A 17,628-nucleotide genomic window follows, 5' to 3' on the forward strand; every position below is an offset into this window, starting at 1 on the left:
GCTAACAATTAGAAACCTTTCAGTCACAAACACCTTGTCCCTACCAAGTGCCAGTGTAGCCTCTAACCCTGCCTCTAATCCCTGAGCTTAGGGAAGGATTTTCTAAGGTTGACTGTTGTCTTACCTTGACCATTGGGCTTGGAGATTTCTTTGAAGAGTTAGACTATAAGGTGGAGCTGACCACAGTCTGTAGCCATCTCTGAGGACTGAGTTGACCAAAGCTATCTCTGAGTAACAGGCTTCCGTAGGGGCCTCATTGGAGCATAAGAGAAACCACTGGTTTGCTTTGAGCCTAAAGAAAAGTCTCCAATTCTAACATCTGGATGGCAGCTTCATTTTGACCCATCAGACATGTCAGAGAAAGAGAAAAGAGCTGGGCCGTCTTATCCCGTCCCTCCAGACCCTGCCGGATTTCCAGATGTGAATGGGAGACCCAGCCTCACCAGGTTGCCAGAAGATCCCTTGCCCAGCTTCCTCTAGAAGGCACTCATGACTCTATCATGAAGCGTCTGCTGCAGATGGCAGAGAGTGCTCTGCTGGTTATACAAGATGAGAGCATCCCAGGACATCCACCAGGGAGCCTCTCCCTCCCCTTCCTGTGTTACCAGGTGTTTCCTTTGCCACAGCTGTAGCTGTGACCACATAGGTGGGTACACAAGCAGTCCCATCTGGCCCAACAGCTTACAGCGTGACAGATTCAAACAGGAAGATCTAAAAACTCTCCCTGGTGCCTCAATGGATCAGTTCTGGACAAGGGCTTGCAGGTGCCACCAGATCTCATGGATCTTGTGTGAACTACAAGGGTGTATTAACAAGGATAGAGGCTGACATCATAGAAGAAGAAAAAAAATGCAGAGAAAGCCAAACCTCAACTAGAGAAAGTGTAGCCATTGTGTTTCAGTCTCCTTCTTGAGCTGGCACCCAGGACTCAGCAGGCAACCTCTGTGCCTCAGTTTCCACCTCTGCAAACAGAAGCCATGGGTCCCCACCTCACCCAGTTATCACTGTACATGTCTTAGCCACTGTCTTTCACAAAATAAATGCATGCATCTGCCTCCCCGCCCCCAGGAATTGTGTGTCCACATTCCATAATTACAGCTTTGATGACAATGGACTTAGAACCCTTGAGAAACCCTGATGCTCCAAGCATTTCTAGGGGCCCCAGTGGCTTCAGATACTGCAGTAATTTCAGAAGGGCGCTAGCTTCTTTGGAAGGTGTCTTTTAAGTGCTGCTGAGACTGTAGGCATGATCTACCGTGCCAGGCCAGAAGCTGGTCTGTTTCTGAGAATTTTATATTACTTCTTTAATTTTTTTTCAGCCCGAGAAATTATGGCTGTCCATTGGTTATGCAAACTGCACTCTGTGAAGAAAGCCTAGGTTTTCGAGAACTGGTTCTCAACTTGGGATTCATGGACCACTAACACTAGTATCGCTCGGGATCTTGTTAGAAATTCAGATCTGAGTCCCACCCGTCCTGCTGAGATGGAATGCTCTGTATTTTATAAAATCCTTCCTGTTGGCCAAAGCCGGGGCAGGTTTGAGAACAACTGCTCAGAGCAACAACTCTCCTGGGTGTGATGGAAGACAAAGTGTTACAGTCTGAGGTTTCCCCTGGAGATGACTTGAGGAAGCACATATGGTTCCATTGTAGTAGGACTTGCTTAAGAAAGAGCATAGCTTGCAGATGCTCAAATATGAACCCTGGATCATCGGTAAACATAAAAGACAGGGAATAGCGTTCAAGTTGGTCCCTAATATAAAAAACTGCATGTATGCATATCCCTAGGCCGATTTTGGAAACTCCTTACCTTCTGTGTGTTTTCCCACTTCACTGGGGCTAAGGGTTTGGAGCCAGAGAAACACGAAATTTCTCTCCCCTTCCTGAGTCTGTTCTTTAACCTTCTGCTTAATGCGATATTATTCATTAGCTGTGGAATAAGTAAATTCTAAAAGGAACAGAAAATCATCGAGCCTGGCTCACTCTACCACAGGCCTTATAGTAGCAGAGATCAGTATGTTCATAATTGAATGAGGCCTCAAATTTACACAGGTATGTAAATAAATCCTGCTCCTTAATTTCTATGCGGTTTATATATTTACATATGCACATGTTTCTATCAACATAGAAATGTATATGTTTAGCAGTTTGGGCAGATTTGTTAATTTTTCTCTTCTCTCTTCAAGAGAGCTTCTTTTGAAATTAAACTGACCTGCTACTGAGTTGATACGTACGTAGTAGAGCTGGCTAATTCTTATGCTGAAGTAGACAAAAAAAGATGAAGCAATGTGTTTTCCACCTATCTTCTAACCTGTATCGAGAGAAAAATAAACCTCTTTACCCTTAGTAAATATTTCTACAGTTCTGTACGGCTCCGGCTTATCTAAGTGAGGAAAAAATAAATAAGATTATTTGAGTTGTTCCTTTGCTTTGGGTCATGAAGTAAGATTTAACATCTCATTAGCAAAAAATTAATCACTGCCTCTAAATTTCCCCGCTAGAATATCTTAGTAAAGCTCACTGCCTTTCACAAATGCTTGATGAACGGGCTTATTGCACCCATTTTACACGTCACTTTCATCTTGGGGTCACGCTGTACCTCCTTTTAGCCTTACCACTTCCTTTTGCCTGAGAAACTGACTGCTGGGGGTTGGAGGGGGAGAGAGAGAGAAGCACCACGTTGATCCTGAACATCTGCAGAGCAACGGTCACCCTGTGCCAAAGGCAGGCAGAGATCAGATGCCCAGCACAAACACACGCGCATCCCAGGTGTTAGAGGGATTGGTTGGTAGAACCGTGCCAAGGGCCAACAGTAGTTACAGGGGACCAGGCTGGCTAATTCTCATTTACGTGTCCCGGAGGACAATGCTGGGAGAAGGTGGCAATCAGAAGAGGTAACTTCACCCTCACTGTCCATAAAATACATCCATACCTGCTGGCAGTGGGTTAAAAACAAGTTCCTCTACCTGTTAGTAACAGTTCTGCAGGGGCTGGGAGGCAGGCCAGATGTGAACAGTTTGGCCCCTTTCTCCAACTGGAGGGAGGGATTGCTAAGAATGCACATCTGCAGACTTAAGCAACTTGCTTTTCACCATAAAGGACGAAAAACTGGTACCTTACAGCAGGGGCTTGAAAGTCTTGAGCTTCAGAACCCTTTAGGGAGAAAAAAACTGAAAAGGTTGTCTTTCTTTCAGTTTTACTCATTATTTAATGCACATCTACAAAATATTTATTTTCAATACTTGCTAGTTTTCCCCTAAAAGTTAATATTTTTCTATAAATTTGTGGGCATTTGTTTGCTCTTAAGTACAAACTGTCAAGCCAATAAACCAGCAGCCTAAGTCAAGTTGATCTGTAGGGTAAATTGAAATGTAGAGCCTTTCCCCTGGCCTTCGTCACTATTTTTTTTTCTTGTAATTATATAATATACATTGCTAGCCCTTTCCGAAAGAAAGGCTCTGGCCACTCCCTAAGTTCCTTTTATTGCCTTTTTTTTTTTCAGAAGTTACCTATGGACAGGTAAGTGTGTAGCATTCTCAAACTAAAATGTTACAAAATTTAAAACAATAAACCAACACCCCATCATCCTTCCAGGTTCTCCCATCTTTAAGGGTTTTTTTTCCTCCTCTTTTGTGTGGTGCTCAATGGAATCAAGTGTGGCCTTGGACAGGCTCTGCAAGGGCAGCTACATAGTGGCTTCTTTTCACAGTTAGTTGGTGAGTAAGAAAAAAAGAAAAAGAAAGAAAAAACGGGTGGAGGTTATGTTTCTAATTACATGCAAGCTTTTATATGCAAGACTCATTAAGGACACCCCAAGCTCCCCATGGCCAACTTGGGCAGGTGGGAAAGAGCAGAAGCCCAGACTACCTGTCCATGACCTCAGGGGAACCATGGCAGCAGGGCTGGTAAAACTAGGAGCAGTGGGACAAGACAGTACACCTGCCCACGGCAGCAACCACACCCACCAGAAAAGACCACACATCTCTACCTGCTTCCTATGCCTTCCCCTCGCCCCAGAATTCCATTACATAACCTTCCTTGACTGGGATTTTCAACCTCTCCTTTATAGACTATACCACTTATAAGTGTTTGTAGGTTTTGAAAAATTAACAATTATATAATGCAGTATAGTTCCTATCACAAAGAAAAATCATTGAAAGAATGAAACAGTCTTTTATTTCCCTAGGGGGGGGGAGAATATGTCACAGCAGAAAGACGAGCACTGTGTGATCTCAACTAGACACACACACACACACACACACACACACACACACACACACACACAGAGAGAGAGAGAGAGAGAGAGAGAGAGACAGACAGACAGACAGACAGACAGACAGAGACAGAGACAGAGATGGAGAGACAGAGAGAGACACAGAGAGAGAGACACAGAGAGACAGAGACAGAGACAGAGAGACAGAGAGAGATGGAGAGACAAAGAGAGACAGAGAGAGAGAGAGAGAGAGAGAGAGAGAGAGAGAGAGAGAGAGAGAGAGAATTTTGTCCATGTGGCCTTAGTAAGCAATGCAAACAGTCTACAGAGGTTTTCGTTCTCCATGTTAGTAAGAATTTTTTTTTTTTGGTCTGAGGAACAAGGTAATTCAGAAGATAAAAGGCAAGCCATTCCCATGGAGCAGAACAAGCACTACTAATGAACAAGTCGATGCAGAAGTAAGTGTGGTTGCCACTACAAATGACCACAGGTAGCTCCCCTAATCACTTCAGGAAAAAAAAACATATATAAGTTCTTCTTTTCCTTTCCCTTTTACTTCTTCCCCAGTATTCTTCCATAAATCTCATGGGCTTTCTATTGGTTCCATAGCCTAGATATAATTTATATATATACACATTAAAATACATCACCAGACACAGATCTGCATGGCCAGGGCTGTCTCTCCAAGCTGCGCATACCCTGGCTAAAAACCCAGTTGATGCTAGCTTAGACTCAAAGCTCTAATCAATCACCAGCGAAACAAGCAATCACTTCTCATCATAAAACATCAGACCATCTTCTTGCCCAGCGAAGTTAACACAATGAGGCCATGTTTCCTGTGATTTTAGGAAAATGTAAATTACTTTAGAGCACCCTTGTCTGGCTAGATCCAATAGATGGGATTTGATTTTACAAATGACATGCGCTAGATAGATTCATGGGTCTTTCTTTGCCATGGCATGGGTTACAAATCTGCGGGCTGTGTCTCATTTGAGATGATTTCTCGTTCTTTAGATAGTAATCAAAGTCACCCCTGAGAGGGTACTAGATTGTTATCATAGGATGAGTCTGGGAGGAGGCCTGGGTAACTTCCTTTGTAAATTAGCAAAAAGACATGGTCTCACCTTGGACTAATCAGGTTAGCAGGTAATGAAAGGCTGTGTGGAATTCTGTGTGGGATGGGAATTCTGAGTCATCCTTACCCATATCTCTTTTCTTAGGCGTCTGGGCTAACATGTGCGTTGTGGCTCTGCTAGGCATGATGAAAGCACCCAGGCAAGGCATGAAAATATAAGGATAAGGGGAAAAAAATTCAACCCATAGCCGGGAAGAACATTTGTCAGTTAATTCTCACTTCGGTCTACTTTAGAAACAAAGAAGCCAGTGCAGAATACTTAAGGCATAAACCCGTGCCTTGCAGAGTGGAGTCTGGGTCTGGTTCTTGGAACTTCACCTCCCGTTTCTTTGCTGAATAATCTTGCTAAGAGCACCGCTCTACACTATCACTCTATTTCACAGCCCCATGCTTGCTCTCAAGCCTAAAGGGAAAACCTATAATAAAAATTCATGAACAATACAGTATGAAAACAGACCCACGATTATTACAAGTGTGTCATTGAATCATGGAAATTATAAACTAAAAGAGACCTTAGAAATCGTGGACTGCTTTAGAGGTAACTCCTTAAATAGTTTTCTACCCCCTCCCCCAGTGTAATATTGTGGGCTAAGGTACTTGGACATGAACCAAGCTGGGGCAATAAACCCAGATTCCCTTTCTAGTGAGGACATCCTGACGCTCGCATTGGCGTGCTTTGTTTCAGCATCCACGGTCATTACCTTTCATTGATCCAATGAGCCTGGAGTCAATAAAGCTTCACCTTAAAGTCCTACTCAGATAATCATTTCGCAAGGTGCACCTTTGCCTGCAAGTTTTCTATCAATGGAGATGACTGTATTTAAATAAAGGAAAAGGGGTGTGGGAGTAGCTGGGTAAATGGATCGGCTGGTAACTTGCTGAATAGGCATGAGAACCTTCATGAGATACGGTGAGATAAGTCCGAGGTCCTCGGATGCCAGTAAAAAGCTGCGCGCGCATGCGCTGACATGGGCCTGTAACCACATTTTCTCCGGGATTAGACGGACTGGGAGGTTTCGGCAGCTGGATGGCCAGCCAGTCTAGTTGAATCTGGGAGGGACAGGCTCAATGAGGGGGTAAGCGGGAGGGACTGGGAGGGGAGGGAGAGGAGGAGGAAGACGGAGGAGGGGGCAGAGGGAGAGAGAGGACCCTGCCCTCCAAAAATAAGACATCCTAACGTCAGCCTCTACTTCACCATGTATCAGTACACACATGTGGGAATACATTACACACAAACACAAAAGAAGGAATGTCCATACACGTTATATAAAATACCATGCAATTATCTGATGCAACTGTAGTGCTTGGCAGGTAACCTGCAGATTAAACCACTCCCTGGGAACTAAGGGCTCCCTACAGAACCGCATCTAATTCCCGTTAAGCACAGACAGCGAGCTCTTAGCTATTAAGAACAGTCAGATAATTTTTATGGGTCCATTTTTCCCATGTCTCTTTTAGAACAACATACAGTATAATTATGTGTGTGTGTGTATGTGAGTGTATGTGTGTGTATATGAGTGTGTTTACGAGTGTGTGTATGTGTGTGTATTATATGAAAATCTATGCAATCATTTATATCTATCATCTATGTATCTGTGTAACCATCTCTCACAGATGTATCTATCTGTCACCTATATATTTATCTATCTCAAAATCACCCTTACAGCTGAGAGTAAATCAGTCATCAGTGGCCTAGAGAGAATTACATCCCTTGGCATTTGATCCAGGTTAACTATCATCTTCTGAAGGGACAGGGAGATATCAACTTTTCTCTAGTTTAGGGAAAGTGGGTTTGCCTGAGGAAGCCCTGGCGGGCTAGAGCTCTCTGCGCTCTCCCTCTGAGTCTGCCTTCCTACCTGGTTACCCAGTTGCTTAGTCCTTGGATTGACCCTTCCCTGCCAAGTCAGACCTAATCCCTTCATGAGCCCAGATCCCGGAAAGGTCAGATGTCCCCAGCACCTCGAGCCAAGAATTCCAACCCGTATGCTGGCTTTTGCCTCATCGCCTCCCAACACTTTGCTGACGGAGTATGAACTATAACTTCTTCCCATGCAGGTAATCATTAGGTTGATGAAGGCTGGCAAGAAAGGGGCTTTGATTGCCTCAGAATTCCCACCTGCTTCCTGAAATAGGAAAAGGAACTTGTTTGAAGCAAAAGGGAAGTCTAGAACGCGGTTACGGTGTTATATTTCAGGGCATCTCTTTGCTTTTGTTTTTGTTTTTCAGAAAGGCAGCTGTCATATGTGTGTGAACTGAGATCCCATGAAGGAAATAGAAATAAAACTTAATGTAGGACTGAGTAGAAACTCTGCACATGAGCTCCAATCAATAATAACAAATAATACTATTAATAATGTTAACTTAGTAAACTTTGCTTAAATAACTACCACAATCACTATACTAGTCTGAAACCACTGAAGAAATATGTAAGGGAGTGAACTTTTCAAGTGTGTTGTGTTGATTTTAACACACACACACACACACACACACACACACACACACACACTTTCGTACGCATCGACGTAAACATGTAATTCTTTTATTTGTTTCCCAGCAAATCTTGTAAAACGTAAGGTTTGTGAGCAGGCCACTAGACCTCTGAGAACTTTCATTGGCTAAAACTGATGGTGTTATTTCTCCCAGAAAAAGAAAAAAAGAAGTAAAATATTCAAATTACAATAGAAAACTCAATGCCATTATCGGATGCATTTACCACTCAGTGCGGCCCACATTCTTCTATACTGAGGACCTCTTGTGGTTCTCTGTTTCCTGCTAGGGGAAGTAAGTGGGAACCCTCATCATGACAGCAGTGCCCTTCCTCCTCAGGCTGTACTCAGCCACGGTGCTGACTCACCGAACAAAATTATCAGCAGACACTTCAGGATCAGGGGCCAGCTCTGCTGCTCCGCCCGAATGAGTGTGAGAAACAGGAAGCTGGAGTCTGGGAGAAAACCAGGAGCTTCTTGGAAACCCCCAAACTCTACGCTCTTTGTCCTAGGTTAGAAAACTGTTTTATTTATCTATTTTTTTTTAATCTCCTGTGCCATCTGAACTCTTGTTGAGTGGCTCCCCCTACCTGGCTCCTGCAAAGTTATTCCTTCTTGGAGCTATTCTGACTGTAACCTGTTCAAAGATTTGAAAATTGTGCTGTCTGTCTGAGATGGTAGAAATAGACAAGGACAATGTCCCGAACCAATAATAGGTTTGGAGACATTCCTTCCCTTAGGAACTGATAGAAGATGGGGCCTTAGGGAGTACTGGGCTTCCTTTCCAATCAGCACCCCTGAAATTCAGCCACCACCTTGGCCTCTGGTGAGTCCTAAATGGACAGGAAGAATTAAGCTGCTCATTGATTTTGAGCACCGAAACTGTCATTTATATTTGGCAGTTGGGCACAGTGGCCTGTTTACAATGTCAGCATCTGGAAGTCATGAGGATCGTGAATTCTAGGCTGGCCTGCGACACATACCAAGACCCAGTCTGAAAAATAAAAAAAATTTAGAGAAAAAAGAAAAAAAGGGAAAAAAGCCAGTATTTGTTCTTAATGGAAAGCACTGGACCCTAGCCTTCTTTTAAGCTTTTGTCGTTGTTGTTGTTGCTGATGCGGCTGCTGCTGTTGTTGTCTTTTGGTTTGGTTTTGCTGCTGCTGCTGCTGTTGGTTTTTGTTTGTTTTTTTTCCTAAAGGGAAGTGTGTTGTTAGATTGAGAGCTCTGGTTGCTGTCCTGAAGGACCTGGGTCCGTCCGATTCCGATTCCCAGTTCCCATGTGGAAGCTCACAGATCCAGGGGATGTGACAGACCGTCTTCTGACCTCTGCAAGCACCAGGCATGCATGTCCTCCAGAGACATACTTACAGGCGAGGCAACTATACCCATTAAAAATAACGTAAAATAAAACGGCTAAGAGATCTGTGTTTTATTTACGTAACTAATTTAAGCAGTGTCTCACCCTTCTGTGGGAAAGGAGCTGGGGACCTAACCCAGGGCCTTGCACTTCCTAGGCAATCGCTCTACAACTGAGCTAAATCCCCAACCCCCAAGACGTCATTTTTAGAGGATGACGATTCCTGTCCGGGATTGTTAATGCTGGAAGGTCAATCTCACCTTCTAAATGGAGATCGGAAGTAGTTAACTAGATTACCAGTGACATAACTAGCAGATTGTTAAGATCAGGGTGCTACTGCATAGGTTTCCTGAGGTGGGATCCCAGGGTGAGTTACTTACTGTGGGGAAGAAGCCAGACATTTAGACCAAATACTAACTCGGGTGAGCGAGCAGCTCTGTACTTGTGGAGGTCAGAAGGTGGAGAACTGAGGTTTGCTGGTGCGAGAAAGGCAGGTTTTGTTTCACCGAACTTCTGATCACAATGCAAATTCTGTTCCCAGAATCAGAGAGAGGTGGTCAGACACTTCCTGGGGAGAGCATTCCTTCCTCTCTCCTAACTTGTTTCTTGCTCTTGTCACATGAGGTCCTAGCCTCCCTGGGTACACATCCTCTCCGCTGGTTCTGACCCTAGTTTCCATCCTGAGCTCTGCGTGCGTGTATACGTAGTGTAGTACTCCCAAGCTACTGTGTGTGAGTGGCCTTCAGAAGGAGTCAGGAGTCAGTTCTCTCCTTCCTCCCTCGTGGGGCCCAGGGATTGAACTCAGCATTGTCAGTCTCTGAGGCAGAGACCCTCACTGGCTGACTCATCTCACTAAGCCTAGAAGTGTTGTGACTCTCGAACTGGCACATCATTTCTGCTCTCTGGCCTCCTGATGCTGAAGGGAGTTCCTAACCGGAAATTATTTTTAGATCTAGGAGACAGCAACAACCCTGAGACTAAACATGCAGCTCCTTACGACACATATGACATTCTGGGGCAAGCAACGATTTTTACAGCACGCTTCTGAGGCTTGGTCAGTACTGCATTGCTGGATGTTTCCAGAACATTCTTAATGATTATATGAAAGCCAGGATTGGGAAATTAGATCAACCCTTTGCTGTGGAGATCCTGGCTTCCAGAAAATTCTGCTGACTGAGAGACAGCCAAACACATTTATAATAAATAAAAAACTAACACGTGAAGCAACACAATGTGAGGAGGGTGTTGGCTCAGACATCCCCCCGTGGAATCCTCACGATTCATTGAGGGGGGGATTCAACGTCAATTTTGACTTTGTACCACGCTGGCTTAAGGAGTCGTGATCTAATGATACACCGCATAGACGTGTTTTCAAGTAAATAAATAAACCAATGTGCACCATTTCCCGACTACAGAAATCACTTAACACTCAGCTCACTACTTGTTTTAGAGAGGCAGTGTGTTGCTGACGTAGGTGCTGTGGAGGTTTTAAATCTGCTGCATACTTGGACCTGCTCATACTTGTTTTCTTCTCGAATGATGACGTCATTACGTCATCATCGCAGCAAGACTGGAATTCCTACTGACATTACTCTTCTCCAGCCAGGGACGCCATTCGCTGTGTTTTCCCACAAATAAATGCTAGAATATCCTGTGAGAATTTTGTCTGTGCTTTTAGAGACATAGGAATCCTTTGGCTGTCTTTATTATTTTCCAGTTAAGCTCATTGCAGGCAAATAAAAAAATTAAAGGATCAAGACTAACCTTTGAGTGCCAATGAGTTAACCTGTCCCTTCTTTAAATTCAGTGGTCCTTATCTAGATTTTTCTAGAGTTTTCTAAATCATTGTAACATTGAGGAAATCTTCTGAAGGTACCTTCAGGTGCTGGGTGTGTGAATGATTTCTGGACCACCTAATCTACTAGTGAAAAGATAATTTATTTATAGCGAGAGGAAGAAAACCCTTTAGAGATTAATGTTCCATGCTGTACTTTAAAGACATGGAGCTATTTTAGCTTGCATAGGTTAATTCCTATCACGGTGTTTTAAATTACTATTACATTTATTTATCTTTTTGTTTGTGACTGTTTGCCTGTATGTATGCCTGTGCACCACCAAGCCATGCGTGTCATTGGATGGTTGTGAGCCACCAGGTGGTTACTGGGAACAGATCTCAGATCCTCGGCAAGAACAGCCAGTGCTCTTAGTCAGTGAGCCATCACTCCAGCCCCTCCCTTATGGTGATTCCGAATGCCAACTATATCAAAATGCCAGGATGAATGAATTCATTTTCCTTTTCATTGAAACACCTTATATGCTGGGGTATGCTAACGTGAGAGTTGTTATCTAGGCAACATGAAGGAACTTTGCTAAGTAACAGAAATCCACCTTACTCATTAGCTCTAAGATTTCTGCATCTATCGCCTGCATTTAGTGTATAATAAACAAGCAGCCCGTGACCTGGAGGAAAAGAATGCAGATTAACAGGAACTCTAGCACTAACTCAGATGATGGGGCACTGAGGAATTAATCTATTTGGACTCAGTGACTTAGTCTCTAGGAAACAGCTATAAAGAGGTGGCTTGCTACTTCTATAGATTATGTGTTTCTGTATCAAACTATAGCCTACGACATGTCAAGTAAACCTCTACAAAATCTGCCAAAATATTTGAAAGGTAAAATGATGTCACTGTTGTCTTCTTAAAAGTCTTGACTCCTCTTTAAAGAAGCTAAGTTTTGCATGTCGTTACCATTAATTATTTTTAATTGAAACACTGCGTGTATCATCTTGAAGTAGTATGGAAATTGAGAATGTGCCAGAAGACCTGTTTATAAAGGACACATTTGGGTCTCACCTTACCTGGGGAAAAAGCAAATGATTAACTGTTGTTAAGTAAAAGGAGTGATGGTAACGTTTTAAAATGTGATATGACTTATGACTGGGGCACAACTATGGATATATGCCTTAGATGAGACTCTCCTAAGAGCAAGTGATCCGCCTTTCAATTAGTTGCAAAGGCCATTTGATCCCTCATTTTGATTATACAGAACACCCTATCATATTGTCATATACATTAAGTTGTGGTTATTAAACACTGCCAGGAGAGATTTTCATATGAAAAGTTCATAGGTGGAATTTAAAGCATCAACCTATTGCGACCACTGATAGTGGTTAACGTGTCCCGTTCCCCACCCCACCCCACCCCGGGCAGGGCTGAGATCTACGTTAGCAGCTAGAGGAGGAGGAGGAGGAGGAGGAGGAAGAGAAGGAGGAGGAGGAGGAAGAGGAGGAAGAGGAGGAAGAGGAGGAAGAGGAGGAAGAGGAGGAAGAGGAGGAAGAGGAGGAAGAGGAGGAAGAGGAGGAAGAGGAGGAAGAGGAGGAAGAGGAGGAAGAAGAAGAAGTGTAGCACGAAGCTAAGGACTCGGTCTGAATGCAGAAAGCCAATAAATACCATATAGTCAAGCCAACACCTTTTTTGTCCCCCACTAACTTTTCAATTGTTCAGTGCAATTATTTCAACTTACATTTTGCTTTGATTCCATTCTCTTTTCCTATCATGCAGACACACCCCAGCAAGGACACACTCAAGATGCTAGGAAGGCATTTGATGTACTAAGAAAATCTCTCTAGACCTAAGGGGATTGGGAGACCATAGCATAACAATCTTGTCAACATCAAAAACTGTTGCATGAGCTTGACACTCAGGGAATTTATTCTTTATCAAGCTCAGTAAGTACGTGGTGATTTACATAATATCTCAGCTCATATTGGATCTTCACAGACATGCGGTGTCTGTGATAAAAATATACATAATCAAAACTTCAATATCTGTGGTCAACGGTAATCCAACATGATCCAGATTAATCTAAGACCAAACCGAACACTGAAAAAATATTGATTTTTTTTCAAGAACTTACCATAAAAATATCTTAAAAGAAACCCAAGAACTTAGAAGCAAAATTACAAATAAGTTCAGTCAAACACCATCTAGATGGTTTTGCCTCTATTTTTTCATTCCACAATCATAGCATAGGCATGCGATAGTGTTTAAGATGTGTTTTCTTGTTCAATATGAAGTGGTGGCGTGAACAGTATTAAAAAGCAAAAACCACAGACTTATGGAACCTCTGGGTTAAGGATTCATTTCTTAAGATACAAAGATCCTTTGTCTGAAGGGAAGAGGTGATACTTTACAGGTACCACATAATTTAAGGTATCCTGGAGACCTCCCTGGTAACCTGATGCCTTGTTATGGAAGCCAAGTCCCTTCTGTGACCATGAGAGCCACAGCTTCCTAAATGCAGGACCCAGGTGAAACGATGATGCCGGTACTTACCCCCGAAGAAATGGCTTTCCATGTCAGCCACAGTTTTAGGTGCCCCACTCGTGCCTAATCTTGTCAGAGGTCAGATTCAGATTACACTGACTGGCTAACGAATAGAGAAATTTCAGTGTCCAGCCCCTGTGGGCTTCAAACTCTCTATTCATCCTAAAGGAATTCTCCATCATCTGCATGCCTGGCTACTGACTACTTTCTATCTTCAGAAGCTGACTCATTCCAAGGTCTGCTGTGTGGCTTATCATTATCTTGTCCAAAGACAAAAATGCACTTTGAATTCAGATGCAAATGCCCTCAGACTAGAGAATCTGGAGAGAGGCACTGGTACTCTGCCGCAAAGGGCAGAGCCATGAGGGAAACATTAACAGCCAAGGTGGTTGGCTTCCCCCTCTAGAAAAACCATGTTGGTAAGACAAACGAACAAAATACAACAACAACAACAACAAAAATGATTTTTTTTTTGCAGTATCTCTATGCAGATACTGTGCTCAAGGTGCTTACTTCATTTTAAACTCGGACACTTCCATATTGACATCTTGAGTTCTCATAGAGGCATGGAGACAAAATGATATGGCATAGCCCCCCATTTCATAGAAGCTGCCCATATTCTTATGCCTATTAATTTTGTAACTACTTAAGTGTTTGGTCTAATGAGCTCCACCGTGGGGGAGGGGGGAGTGGCCTGATGACTGCATGCTCTTAATACGAAAATGAGCAAGATACCTTTCTGATCGTACATTCCCCCCCTTGTACCTAAGATGGGTGGATGGTCTGTGGAGGTGTCAGCAATGCAGACAGATGGCTTCTTATATTTTACATGCTACTATGTGAAGAGATTTGGCCCCGAGGATGACATTCTAAAGGTAATCAATGCTACCTCAGAGACATTTTAAGATATGCAGCCTTTAGGAAGATAAGTGAGGAAATCTTCCCCAAAGTTAAAGGGAGAAAATGATACAACTATCCCACAGAGTCCACCTAATCCCCACTCCCCATTCCCTAAGTTGTCACAGCTCTGGAACAAAGTTTCAAGTTCATGACAGAAATATCAACCCAAAACTCCCCCATGGCAGAAATATCAGGTTACCACCACATCTGAAGGTGGTGGTAATTCTTTGGACTCTCAGGACGTTTCCTAAGGTCCAACCCATGTGCCACAGCAGAACAATGATTCAGGAATTTGAAATTATTTCTGCGTTCATTACCCAACCTTCTCACAGCCTGTATTAAAAATAGTAGACACACAGGAAGTCCCCGGTTAAGCATCTCCTCCAAGTTTTAAGCAACTCAAATGATTGAGTCTTCTTTCCAAGAACCGGTAAGGATGTTAAAGGAACATCTAACCAGCTGTTCTGAGAGAATTCTCTCATCCAGACCAATTGATTCTCACTGACAAGACATAAGGGCTACCTCTGCAGCCTGTTTTACCTCTCCAGTCCCCTCTGCTCTGCAGTCCCCACAGCAGCACAGGGCTCTGTCTTTCCTTGGGCTCCTTTCATTGCAGAGTGAGATGCCCACTCCTTCCGGAAGCAGCACTAAAAACAGACTGCAAAGAGCTCCCCGGTGCAGCCTGCTCTAACAGGGCGATTGCCACAGTTCTCCAGATAACCACACGCTCAACTGGGATCTATGACAAGCAGTCACTGGGAGATTGGCAATGTGCAAATCTAATAACACTCTCTCTCCTCTCTCTCTCTCTCTCTCTCTTTCTCTCTCTTACTTGTCTGGGTCTGAACTGAATTATCAGCAAAAAGAAATCACCATGTAGTGAATGAAATTAAGTCACAGAGAAACCTAATGGTGTTCCCTGGAGCTGTTTAAGTTTCTTTAAATATGCCTCACCCAAAGCACTGTTAAATAAGCATTCGGCAAGAGGAAGAGTCACTTTATCATCCCGATGACAGAAACCATACCCAAAGCGGAGAAACCAAGACATGTATGTAGCACAATGGTCTACAGCAATGGCTTTAAAATTACACTGAAGCCAAATCGCATTAGCACAGCCAAGCACAGCCAGAGATGATCTTTTCCCAATCTTTTGGAAGGAAAACATGTATCGCTTCTAAAAGGCATCTAAATTTATTCTCTAGAAATATAAAAATAGCCTGTCAGTCAAAGCGATTAAAAAGCAAAAGAAGACAAGGACAAAGGACATCGAGAATCGGACATAAGCAGTTACATACCTTGAAGAGCTACATAACCCTGAAGACAGGGTCTCTCACGTTAGGATCACTCTGCTATTTGAAGGAAGCATAACCAGCTCCTGAGCCTTCCAAATGACTGTCTCTCACGAAAATGAAATTAGCTAAAAGGCTATTCAGACATCAAGCCCTATGCTAACATAATCCTGAAGAAGAAAGGAAAGGGTCTACTCGTGCTGAAGAGCATATCCAAGGCTTTCTGACTTTCACAGAATTAGAAAACAAGGAGTGCCTTCCTGCCTGCCCTGTCTACTTCGCTGCTTACTTGAAGCAATAAACTGCAGAGTTGGTCTCCAAGGCAGACCAGGAAGGGGTGGGCACAGTTTAGATTCATTTTGCATCGGAGCAAATTTTGAAAAAAAAATTTACAGATTCATTTTCATGTTAGAGGCTGTCATTCTTGCTCGAAGAAGCTGCTTCCTTTGAGAAGGCAGACAGGGAAATGATCATCTCCATCAGAGAGAACATTTCTAGCAGCCTCACCTTGCACCTCCCCTCCTCCCATGACATTACCTTCCTCTTTGCTTTTTCATGTAAGCGTTCGCTCCGGTCTTACTCTGTGTCTGCAGAAGTGATCACGCTTTGAACTTAACACAACCGTGACATCAATATCAGCCACATAATTTCTCTTCCGAAGAAACTTTTTAAAACACTTGCCTGATACAGATCCAATCCTACTAGCACACTTATCACCCAAGAGAGCTAACGTTACATCGGAGGCTGTAAGGAAAATGACTTCGAGATTTTAAAAATAAAACAAAAAAATATTATCATCACCCCCCCCCCCCTTTCTCCGACCTCTTGGTACACAGGACCTCTGAGGTAACCGAAGAAAGTGATAAGTTTTCATTTTCTCGACGTTCTTTTTCAACTGAATCAAGAGAATTCCCAAACTTGGCACCCGAAAACCCATATAAAATTACTGGAAACTTCTGTTACAGAAAGCATAGCCCCTTTCAATTCCCATCCCAGATTTTAATTTTTGCCTGCTTTGGGGGGAAGGGGAGTCCACCCATGCCTTCGGCGAGACATAGAAACAAGATAAACAACACAGAAACGACAAACAGGTCAAAGGGAAAGCACAGATAAATGGTAGAAAGAAAAAAAAAGGGGGTGGGTGGGCGCAGAAGCAGAAAGCCCCAACAGGGAGACACAAAAGGCTTGCGATGCTCACGTCGGAAGACTTGGCTCTTTACCTGAAGGAACAGTGGAGTGACCCAGCGTCCGGGTGCCTTGACTGACTGGATTTCGTTTGGGGTTTTTGTGAATAATTATTGTTTCTCAGTGAATGCTTTGGTTGGGTCAGTTTGGTTTGTGGCTTGCCTTGGCTTGGTCGATTTATTTAACTGCTAGCAAAAGGAGCTCTCGGCTTGGAGGCAGGGGTCCCCAGGCTGCGCTGCCCAGGCACAGCGCTGGTGGGGAACGCGTGGCTGCGACTGCCCGGACTGTCGCCGCTCCGGACGCTTGGAGGTCGTCGCTGCTAGAGAGCCTGTATGTCACTCCAGGCTGTTGAGCTCCTGTCTATTTGCCTGTCTGTCAGTCTGTCTGCTTCAGGAAAGGGATGGGGGTGATGTCCAGGTTTTGCTCCGCTCCTCTCTCTCCGGAGTAGGCACCGTCTCCTGCAGCCAGTCCTTGCGCTGATCTGTCCGCCCCTCTGCGACCTGCGGTCCCGCCAGCAATGCGGGGAGCCCGCAGTGTCTCGGATACTTTGCTACTTTGCGCTCCGGCCACTTCCTTAGTTCGGGTGGGAGGAGGTGACTGCAGGGAGCGAGTGCGCGGGGCTGGTTGTCACTGTCCCTGTCCCTCCTTCTCCCTCTCCTTCTCTCTACCCACTGAGTTCTCTCTCTCTCTCTCTCTCTCTCTCTCTCTCTCTCTCTCTCTCTCTCTCTCTCTCTCT

At 43.9% G+C, this 17,628-nt stretch overlaps 1 protein-coding gene across 12 annotated transcripts in view; it reads right to left on the minus strand.

Annotated features, from left to right (window-relative positions):
- Arpp21 (cAMP regulated phosphoprotein 21) overlaps positions 1–17,628 on the minus strand; it is a 164,623-nt gene that overhangs the window by 146,081 nt on the left and 914 nt on the right. For 3 of the 12 annotated variants that reach the window (XM_063265841.1, XM_017595750.3, XM_063265844.1), the window contains exon 1: positions 15,714–16,230. The exons of 1 other annotated variant lie outside the window; for it this stretch is intronic. The gene's annotated coding sequence lies outside the window, so the exon portion shown is untranslated. Of the gene's footprint in view, positions 1–124; positions 12,228–13,527; positions 14,937–14,958; positions 17,603–17,628 lie in introns of those variants that run through there. 8 more of the 12 variants (XM_006243974.5, XM_063265843.1, XM_063265840.1 and 5 more) reach the window with 6 other exon arrangements.

The sequence above is a fragment of the Rattus norvegicus genome, chromosome 8 (assembly GCF_036323735.1).
Source record: "Rattus norvegicus strain BN/NHsdMcwi chromosome 8, GRCr8, whole genome shotgun sequence".
In the NCBI taxonomy this organism is placed as follows: Eukaryota; Metazoa; Chordata; class Mammalia; order Rodentia; family Muridae; genus Rattus; species Rattus norvegicus.